This window comes from Ascidiella aspersa, chromosome 4 (assembly GCF_963924565.1).
Source record: "Ascidiella aspersa chromosome 4, kaAscAspe10.2, whole genome shotgun sequence".
Lineage (NCBI taxonomy): Eukaryota > Metazoa > Chordata > Ascidiacea > Phlebobranchia > Ascidiidae > Ascidiella > Ascidiella aspersa.
This window is the reverse complement of record NC_139450.1, coordinates 1,895,934-1,907,945: the sequence shown is the minus strand read 5'-3', so window position 1 is coordinate 1,907,945 and position 12,012 is coordinate 1,895,934.

Sequence of the window (12,012 nt, the reverse complement as noted above, 5' to 3'; positions counted from 1 at the left end):
TTGTTGCTTAGTTTGTAACTTACTTTAAATAACGTATAAAAGTTAATAATTATCTCGTTAGCGGTTAAAAATGTATAAAGTTTTCCAACTTTGTGGTTGCTTTCTAACCTTTAGCTCACATGGCTTCAAGGTATTTTTGGACAAACACTGTGCAAATGCCGAATAGGCCTGCCTGTTATAGCTATGAGAAAGCATCTATCTATCTAATTGTAATGTGTAGTCTGAAAACGATTTAGTAACATGTGGATTTCATGGCTTAGCTCAGTGTTTCTCAACCTTTTGTAACGGCTACGCGAATACAAAGCGTAAAAATAACAACGAAGCTTCGGCGAGCACCCAGTTCTATTCACCTAACTTTTTAAAGGCGAACCAAACATAGGAGATTAACAATAATTAATTTAATTTTAGTTAATATTGGCTATGTCTTTGTATTTCTCCCACAGTTTTCTCAAATTTTAAAGAAATTCCACAGTTTTATTAAATTTCGAAGAAATATTGGTTTGGACCGAAATATAACCTTGTGGAATACTGCCGTCGGTGACTCAATCAAATTAAGCTACGGCCGAAGAGCATAGGTTGAGGAACACTTGATCCTGACTGTTGAACTCCTAACATGAAGCTGTATGTACGGACAGGATGCAACAAGCCATGGTGCTATCGCAGTTGCTTAACAAGGTATTGGTGAGCCTATTTAGCCTAGTTGGCAGAGCGACGCATCCTGTATGACAGAGGTCGTGAGTTCAAACCTCACCGCAGGTAAATTCCCAAGCCTTGTCTTGCTCGCAATGCAACCCTGATTAGGACAACTAATTCCGCCAATATTCTTTAAGAAGTGCCTGGAGTACAACCACGAGTCAGGTGTAAAAATTCAGCCGTTGAAAACCAGACTTCTATGTAAATTTAACGTTTTAAACTTTGGAGATGTAGCTTCCCTTAGGGTATGACAGAGGTCGTGAGTTCAAATCTCACCGCAGGCAAATCTTGCTCACAATACAATCCTGATTAAAACAACTAATTATTCTATGAAGCATTTTTTTTTAACAAAGTATAAATGCTTGATAACGATAGATAATGTTATTCTAAGTAACGTGTAAAACTCCTGCTGCATTAAGCTTACACCCGTGACGATTTTAACATTAAGTTCAAAGTTAATATATCTTCCTTTAGTACACAATGCTTACCCGTATAAGATGAGCCAGCGAGCAAATGCGGCCGACAGTGCAGCTACGGCCACGCTTGAAAGTATAAGGACGACCAGAACAGGGTGAACCCTTCGAGGTAGGAACATCACAGTGTTGTTCAACGCATCTGCTGGAAGTAAGCGGCCATTTAAAATCGACGGTGAAAACGGGACAAAAATGCGAACGTTTTACACACCGGTTCTACTAACACAGGATTGTTCTGTGTTTCAACTGAAGCCCACAGCTTAAGATTTACAAACGGGAGCATCTGACAAGAAGATGGCAGCTTGGCAAAGGTCACTTTGACCAAGTTGTCCTTTATCAGTACTTATATTCCTAAAGTTTCTAAAAAAAAAAAAAAAAAAAAAAAAGGTAAAAAAACTTTTTTTTTCAATTAACTTTAACAGGATATTTAGATAAGTTATTGTACATCACTATGTTAATTGTTTTAAAGGTATAAAAAAAAATGAAAATAAAATCAGTAAATAATGATTTTAGATTTAGAGTCCCATCTTTTTGACAATTGCATGTAATTTGACCAAATAGTGAAACGTACGCGGTCCGAGCTAAATAATTTTTACTGGCATACTGCACTTTAATTATGTTTAGGGAACCTGAGTTAAAACTCTTGGAACGTATGACCACACGTATAAAGTTGTGGTTTTAAGTGTTGGTAAACGGGATATTAAACTACTTTCGAATAAATTTCGAATAAAAGAGTGACCTTAAATCTCAGGAAAACAAAATGAAATCTCTTAAAACCAATCCACATATATGGGGTTGTTTATCCATACAATGTGGAGTAGACGAAAAAGAATATTGAATGAAAATTTTAGAATTCTACGATGTATACTTTTACTACAAAGCTTCGGACAAAATCAGTCTGAAATATTTGACGGCAAAAACAAGATATGTCCCGAAAATAAATTTTCGGCCCACATAATAAAAAATAAAACGCTTGGAACCTACCGACGCACACTGGCATGTGGTTTGACCAAGTGTGGTTGCGTTGGCAGGTTAAGTTTTCCGACCCATGTAGTCGGTATCCATCGGAACAAAAGAACTTGAGGGTGGCACCAAACGACCACGCGGTGGCGTTGTCCACGTTGGGAATGCCCGGGTTTTCACAAAGAGGGACTTCTGTAAAAATGTACCCTCGAAAATCAGTAAACTACACCATTTTTAATTTTTATTATCTAAACTCTAATGAGAACAACTTAAAGCCAACATGTTCAAGAAAATATTAAAAAACAATATTTTTTTCAAATCGTGCGTTTAAAGATTAAAAACAGTTTTTCGTAGATAATACCATTAAAACCTTCTGTTACCTCTGTTAAAACAAAGCCTGTTTTCATAATCAAAATGTTAATAAACAGCACGATTTAAGAGTAAAAAAAAACAACAGGAATTTGTCATCTACGTAAAGGTTATTAATAATACAAATTACACAACTACATCAATAAAATCGACAAAAAAATGAAAAAAATTACAGGTACTGGTTAAAACGCAACAAGTATCGTTTAACATTCATCCATATTTTAAATTTTTCGCCAAGCTAAATGGTATCGCTAATTCATATAGACTTTACCAATTACTTTTCTATTACGATGACTATTGGCTGTATTAACCTAAATAACTAAGGATTGCTAGAAATGGAAAAAAATCCCCAAAAAACGCAAAAAAAATAACTTATTTGCAGATAGAATTAAAACAACAAGGTTTTACCGTCGGTGCAATTCTTTCCAGCAAAGCCAAGCGGGCAAGAACAGTTGTAACTGCCTTCAGTGTTAACGCACTCTCCTTGGTTTTTACAAGGATTTCTGTCGCATTCGTTCACGTCAACGTCGCACAAATCTCCTCTCCAGCCTTCCTTGCACTTGCAACTGCAATACAAAAGTCAGTGTTGGCGGTATAGCTTGAAAATGGTCATATAACTAGAGATTTTGAAGCAACATAATGGTTTAAGGTTGTAGTAAGACGTTATATGAATATCAAAGCACATACAGAGGTAGGAAGCATTTTGAACGTTTCGAATAATTATAAAGTTAGCTCCACCAAGCAACATATCAATAGGTAGAAATCGCTCTTTCTGGTGCGAAGTATAAACCGACGTTTCGGCAGCAGATACCAGCTGACCTCATCAGGGTAAATAACTGGAAACGTCGGTTTCTACTTCGTTTACACCAGAAGAGCGATTTCTATCTATTGTTTCGAATACATCTTAAGATAATGGCTGAAGGTTGTAGTAAGATGTAATATAAATATCAAAGGCCATACAGAGGTAGGAAGCATTTTGAACGTAACGTCTAACTAGAGATTTGCATTGGCATTTTCATGAAGCACTTTGAATTATATTGTGATTTCAAATTCGTAAATTTAATATCACAGTGTTTTTACGATAAAATAGGGTTAAACTGTATTTGAGTAACCATGAAAAAACAAATTATAAAAATTATTCGTTTTCAAAGTCGACCAATCAAACATAATATTTAAAATTTATGTAAAAAAAATATTTCGAAATTCAGTCATGAGACATACTCAAATATTTAAGAAGCACACAAAACCGTTGTCGCGATTATATTGTTATTTTTAAAATACAAAAAGCTGATGTTTTTAATTAAAGTTTTTGTTTCACCTGTAGGTCTTTTTGTCAGGGTCGGGAACACAAACTTCGTGGTCATCGCATTTGTTCGGCTTGCAAATGTCAGCCTCTGAGAAGAACAAGCAAGCATTTACCTTTTTTTCAAATATTTTAAGTGTTTAATCTTGTCAGCTTTGTTCATATTCGTACAAACATGTTTCCCATTGTAATATGATTTTACGAGATGAGATAGACATTTACAATGGCAGAAATAAGACATTCAATAGCTCATTCAAACTATTGTAAAAGTAGTAAGTGATTTTAACACCTGTCTCAGTCGAAGTCATCAGTTAATCAAGCCAAGTCTTTTTACAATTAAATGTTAAAGCCAGTCAGTTTGTCAAGCCATTGACACCAAAATAAGCAATATAATTTCGCCTTTAAAACTTGGGTTAATGAAAATAGTTTAAATGCATCAAAACCAAGTCATTGATTTCAGTCGTCGTTGCGCCTGGTTTATTTTCATCTTAGGAACACCTCAATCTGGTGACGTAAAATACAAATTCTCACCAGTTTCACAGACATCGCCTTGCCATCCCGCTGTACAAATGCATTCGAAGGAGTTAAGGTAGTCAATGCAGACTCCATCGTTGGCGCAAGGACTACTTTCACATTCGTCCGCTTCTACGTCACAAAGTACGCCTGGAAGATATAATATTTTAGATTATAACAGCTGGAGGTTTTAATTAGACGTAGGAAGAACATCAAAGCCCATAGTTTTGAATAAAATATATTTGAAACCTTCAAAATGTGTTTTGTTGTCGTTCTATATGAGTCTACTGCCTGCAGCACGCGCGACTTACGCGTATGCATGCGTTGGTACTTCCATCGCGACCATAGGGCTCGCGTCACAAACAACAAATAGTAAAGATCTATTTTCATTTAGGAATTTATATTTGGCAATATACATGTCCGTGTAAAAATTTGTTTTTTAACTAAAAATGTATTCATTTATTTTTGTTTTTAAAACTGAATGCATAAACTCAGCCTCAAAAATGTTATTATTTTTAAGCCAAAAAATAACGCCCGATGATGAAAGTGCAAACAAACATATAGTTCTTAAAGCTTCGCAAAACATTAACTTAAAATTATACTATTTAGGTAAAAAATGATACATTGAATATTGTAGAAAAGGGCAAGTGTTTTTCTTTTAAAACCTTTTAACAATAATTCGTGCCATCGTCAGTTTGAAAACAAAAAAAATGTGAACAAGTAGTTTTCAAGTTTTGTCGCCAGGTTTATGAACTGAAGGTGATTAAACTTAAAACTACAAAAAACCTTGTCCTAATGACTTGAACATATCTATGGACGTTTTAAGATAAACTACTTTGCAATAAAAAAAAAAGCAAAACGTTAGTTTTAAGTAAAATCGTTTGTTAACTACTTAAATTAAAAAATGTTGGGTCAGTATCGTACTGCCTTTACCTTACCTAAATGGTTACAACTCCAACAAGTCGTTTTCAAAACGCACACACTTAGTTTACATATCTAGACACACAGGGAATACTTAAACCTGAGTAGCCGTCGTCGCAAACACACTTGAACGTGTCTCCTTCGGACTCACAAGTCGACATTGAGCTGCAAGGGGCTTCAGAACAGGGGTCCGCGTTCACCCCTAGAACTAGGTAAGAATATAAGAATAAAACTACTGAATGAACCTTAAAATATTTGTACTGGCCGTATTTGTCTAATTCTTAATAGGGTAATTATGTGGCACTATATAGAGACGCATTGTATTGAATTCTCTTCAAGCTTCATCAGGTAGAAATGAAACAATTGAAATGCAAGAAGTAGAGACAAAAGCGCGGGAAAAAGTCGATAAGAATAATGAAGTCAAACATACAGGCACATGCTCGCAAAGACGTGTGTGACTGGCGTAACAATAACAACACGAGGTCTGCGCTTCAAAGTACGATGGCTGTAAAAGCGTGCTATGTGGTGTAATATAACATAAAGCCCAAATCTATAGATTGAGTCCAACATCGATGTTGTCGACCTTTTTAATTAAGTTTTGTTCGACTGTGAGCCTCGCTTGCAATCCTTGGTTAAAATGTAGGTTTGTCCATATGTACATGCCGTATGTCACTTTTGTGCCCGTCCATACGCTTTCTAATGGTTTGTTTAATTGGTTTCGATTCTACTTTCACTTGATAAGGAAGCTTGTCAAGAATTCAATACATTTTTATTCCGATATTCAACCCCCGATATTTTAGAAAAAAGTACGGCCTTTTTATGTCCTTAAAAAAAAAGTTCCAGAGTTAAAAAAAGAAGTTTATTGCGCCCTCAAAACTCATAAAACCCTCCCGCTGAATAGTGTTTTAAGCTAGGGGATACTTACCTCTGTCGCAAAGATCCCCGTGCCAATCAGGGGGGCAAATACAGGAAAACCCCCCTACGTCAAGTTCAGTGCAGGTGCCATTGTTTTGACATGGCGCCGACGCACATTCGTCAATATCTATTCTACAATACTGGCCTGCGGAATATAAAGGTGTAAGTCATGTGAAGGCAAAGTATTTTACCAACAACCACAATAATAACTTATAACTTTAAAAGAGAAGTATGTTACAGAATAACTACAATTATAACTTATAACTTACAATAATAGCGAAGTATGTTATAGAATAATTACAATTATAAACTATAATGTTGAATAGATTAAGAAATCTAATAAAATGGCAGGTTTATTTTACCAAATTTTCATGCTTTATATTTTTATTTAAACTCCTCCATTGAATTGAAATATAGCTAATTCAAATCGAAATGGTGTTTGTATTTTTTTTACGTTGTTTTACCGAAGCTTTTTCGAAAATAACATTACAAAAAATTGAAAAGTTATCAAACAGTGTATAAAAGTAGAAAAATACTGACCTTCAAAATGCAAAGGTGTAAGTCATGTGAAGGCAACGTATTTTACAAAACAACTACAAGTATACAACGTTAAAACTATTTGTTTTGTGTAATGCCTATAATCAACCGAGCTTAAATTTAGTTTTACACAATGAAATCATTTAAAAAAGAAGAAGGCTGATTTACACGTAAACAGATATCGCCATTAAAATAACCAACAAGTAGTGAAAACAGAATATGTTTTAAGATGACGTCACAAAGTTACTTTACAACGGGACGTCGAAAACAAGTTATCTAGGAAAACCTGTGTTTTTGTTGGATGTAGTGCACGAAGATGGAATTAAAATGATATTTTGAACATGACTTCACAATAAAAGTTACGTCATAACGGGCGTGTAATACAAGTAATCTTAAAAAAAAGTGTTTTTTGTTGAATGTAGTGCACAAAGATGCAACTAAAATGATGTTTAAGAATATAACAGAATGGCCTGGTAAAAAATGCTAGGTCTATGCCGTTGCGGGTCGTACCGGCATACTTTTAAAAGTGGAACGCATAATATTCAAGGCACATGTTCTGCATTTGCAAGCCTACCTGTGAAGCCAGGAAAACAACTACATTCGAAGTCTACTTTGTTCTCCAGCACAACGCATTCCCCGTTTAGGCAAGGCTTCGGTTTGCACGGATCGTAATCTGGAATGGCTGTGAAAAAAACACACTAAGAATGCAGAAAAAGTAGCAATGGTAAAATACTTCAGAGCCGGGGTATAGTCACTGTACGGTAAGTGTGGGTCGCCGATAAGAGATAAGGCCCATTCACGTGTCTTACTTATAAAAAATAATAGTGGTATGGAGGCTTGGTAAGGATACTCACGCGTTAAAAAACATATAAGGATAAAGTGAAAGAACCTTTAAATAAAAATATTAATTTAGATTTAATATTAGTGATTATGCATAGGGCAGTTGTTCTCTTTAACATTTTTACCTGGCGAAAACCGATTTTACATCCGAGAAAAATAGCCGACCAGCTCAATTAAAGAGACTTTCAATGATTTATTATCTTGATGATACAAATTTGGCCAGGCTAGTTTAATTTATCAGGATTTAAGTGGCGTCGATGCACCAAACAAAGTATTCAACTATAATAACCGCAAACGACAACAGAAATTAATAATATCAGTCCAACATAAAAAGATCGAGTTTTTGTAATTTTAAACATACTTTAATTTATCATTTAACGTATTTATATAAGATCCCTGGAAACGCCGTCACGGACCTCAGTTCAATACCCTCGGTAAATTGGCGAATCAGGCGATTTGTCTTAATCAGGCATCTATACCTAAACTCTTTGTACTATAGGCTCTTAAAAAAAACACTTTTAAATTATGGCAATAAGTAACCAAGTTAGTAACAAGCTCTAAACTAAGTGTTTGCATATAATAAGCATAAACAACAACCAAATATAATAACATTTGTGAAACCATAAAACGGTCTTAATTTTTGCAACTTTTAAAAAAGCCGAAAGAACTAAAAATACCTGGTGTCTAAATCACGCATCTATAGGCTACTTGGAACTCGTTATTCTTAAGTATTTCTGCATCTCTTATAAGGCAAGAAAATACTTCTACATTTTGCCAATCAGGATTTAAGTGGCGTCGATGCACCAAACAAAGTATTCAACTATAATAACCGTAAACGACAACAGAAATTGATAATACCAGTCCAACATAAAAAGATCGAGTTTTTTTAACTTTAAACAACAAAGCATAAACAACTTAAAAATACCTTGATAAACCACCATTACGCCTCGGTATGAACCAGTGTCATCTGAATGAAAACTAACTTCCATTGTCGACCCAAAACCTTTCAATATCGCCTTTGGAGCGGTCCATCTAAAAAATATGTAGAATTACACTCCACCAACTTAATATCGTGTCTCAATCGAAAATGCTAACCAAACTGAGCTTATTGCATTTAGAAGCAGAACGTAAAAATTAAAAAATATTTGGAATTTGTAAATGCAATCTATACTTTACATAGCGCTTCCGTCGACAGTAAGTTAACAAAATAAAATTATTTACATAAGCTTTGTTTAGATACAGGGTATATTTTGATAACATCTTATCTACTAACCCCTTGCTAATCATACGGCTATAAAAATTAAATAGTCAGCTCAAAGTGCACAAGTATGCTTTTTTCAACGTGGCAAAATGTGCACATTTTCACAGATGGGTACATAGCAAATATTAGCAGAGTTAGAGTTGGAAGAGTTCTGGTTAGAGTTGGAGGTATAAACGTTTTCGATTAAGAGTTCGGAGGACGTGGGAAGACTTCGAGGAGAAGAGTTAAGAGAAAAAACGTTGAACACTTATAGCAGTACAGTTAACAGAAGAGGACCTAAATTATACTGACATTAGCTATCTTAAAATTTGCGCATATTTTGTATCTAAAAATGTGCGCAAATTTCCGCGTGCACATTTTATCTCACATTGTGCAAAAAAAGTTTGCATCCCGGTCTGCAGACAGTTAGAAATTTTGTTTGGGGATGGCCATGAAAATTTTAGGACAAGAACTATAAATTTTTCATATGAACGAGTTAACAAAGCTTAAAAAGTAGCTGAAAAAAGTTCTCGTTTACCCGCAAAGTTGTTTGGTTCCGATCGACGATATTGTGACGTTCATGTAATCGTAACAAATCGTTTCGTCCGAGTGTTTGCTGACCGGGGCGTTTTCCAGCACCATGTCGTAAAACTTCAGCTGAGGATAAATTTGGTTTGATCATTTTAAGTGGTTTTGCCTTGAGGCCTTTATGCCGATTGAGGTAACCATGCAGAATGAAGTAAATGGCAATGGGATACACGTTATATTTATTTGGGGTATTGTGACAAAGCACGTGGATATTTAAGCGAACTGCAGTAATTTGTTTGTCCACCATCCACTCTGTAATGCAATACAAATTGTTTTTAATATTTAGAAAGACACAATGTACTTGCTTTAAAAGAAAAAATGTACTTGCTTTGAATGCAAAAATGTACTTGATTTAAAAGCCAAAATGTATTTGCTTTATTTACGAGTAAGAGATATGGTACTGTTCATGTCGGTTGTCATTTGGGTTGTTTAAACTATAGGACAGTGTTTCTCAGCGCCTGGGTCGCGACCAAACATGTGGGGCCGTTTGATTTGTTTGGGTCGCTAACTGCAGTTGTTTTACATGGTTAGATTTATTGTAATTGGTTCTGAGAAAACAATCTTTAAAATTCATGTTTCAATAACATTAACTGATGATGGTACAAATGCGTATCAAAACGTCTTTATCAAAATGGTGTTGATTTAATCGACCTTTTTGGATTTGAGATTCATTATCAAGTTAAATTAAATGTACCCAAGTGTTTTATATGTTTACAACCAAACATGATTATTTACTTACAGCAAAAAGTGTGTTTGAGGAAGTTGACTCTTTCGTCCACACGCAGTTCAGGTTGTTCGGGTAAGTTTGGTTTAACTGTTCGTCGTTCGCGGGATAATTGGGAGTCTGAAATAAAACTTGGGAAGTGAAACACGACACAAGTTAACTGTGAGCAATAATCAACACATTAACGTTACTGAGGTCAAAATAATTATACAGTCAAAAAATATATAGAATAAAAAGGGGTGGCCTATCAGTCAGAGACCAAGAGTTTTTTTAGTTGGTTAACAGTTGGTTATCAACCGCAAAGAGCCACGCTTTACACACTGACAGAAACTAATATCGCCCTTTGTAGCATTATGGTTGGAGGTTGTACGTATAAGAATATAACCCATACAGAAGTAGGAAGCATTTTGAACGATATTGAAAAATAATAAAGAGTTATTCAAAGCGTTCGAAATAAAATCTACTTCTGTATGGGCTTTGGTATTCATTCCACATCAGACTTATTCAACACGTTCAAAATGCTTCCTATACTTCAGTAGGATTTTTGATATTGTTACCAGAACTTCAACCATTATGGAAAATTTCACCATGTTTATTCCTCAGTTATACAAACACACTACCTTTGCTCATTAACAATATTGCGTAGATTAAGTTTAGGCTATTTTTTTACAATACAGGTACTCTCTAATAAATGACACCACGCTGTAAATGGTACCAAAATCTGACGATTTTACTGTACAAAGACTACTAGAGTAATAGCATCTGAACAGTGATAGATCCGGTAATATTGTTAGAGCGGGCCATGCTTAAAGCGTTGAAACAGAAAGTTTCGTGCGGAAATATGCAACCTAAATTAAGCAACAATACGTTCAAGGGTGATTAAGTACTTTGTCCCTAAGATGTTAGCAAACTGCCATAAGACGCATGGCATTTTTGCTGACCAGATTTTTAACATAATTTTCTCGACAATTGACAGTTGAAACCCTAACCCTAAATAACTCAAAAACAACTTGGATATAAAGCCGCATAAAAGTGTTTGAAAAGCCGCGGGTTGGCAACCTCTGGGATAAAACATTGTAATTTTTAGTAAGACATACCTTGATTAAACCTTGGCTTTCGTGAAGATACCCGCCACATTCATCGTAAGTTACGAACTGGCCTTGCTCCTGTTGGCCTGAAATGAACATGAAAACAAAATGTTAACGCGCGTCACAAGTTGGACAAGTTAACAAAAGTAGATTAAATGACTCGGGAATCAAATACTAAAAATAAGTATGACAGAAATCCTCTAAACCAATCTTTCGATAAAAATAAAGTTTATCGGAAAAATTGGTTAAGCGACTTTTTTGAAAAACTTTTTGAAACGTTTTGCGCTTAGCTGTAGGCCTAACAGGGTAAAATTGAATCAAAACCTTAAAAAACGCACAGATTTAATGTATAGCGTTTTATAAATATTTCTATTGAAAGCGTTGCCCAACGCTTTTCGACAAAAAGGACGTAAAAAGAAAGGTTGTAAAAGACTTTAACAACAATAAGTATAAATCTCCCGAATAACATAACAATACGGCAACCTTAAATCTTTAATTTGAACCAAATCAAGTTTGGTTTTTGAGAGAGTACAGGGTTGCCACATAAATTAATGAAAAAAATTGAAGCTTTTTGGAAGAAAATTTATAGCGTTTAAAAAATCTCAAGTTGGGCCGCTCCACGTTTTGTTAAACATATTTCGAACACAAAACAGTATAATGTCATGGCCAACAAAATCAAAAATATAGTTGAAAAAAATATTTTACTGCGGCACTTTCTAAGCATATAGCTCAAGCTAGACGTGCAACAAAAATTTAAATAATTCAAAAGACTTAAAAAAACACAAGTTTTTTAAAGACTTTTAATATGCATATCATATCAAAGCCTTTTTACGATTTAAAGACTC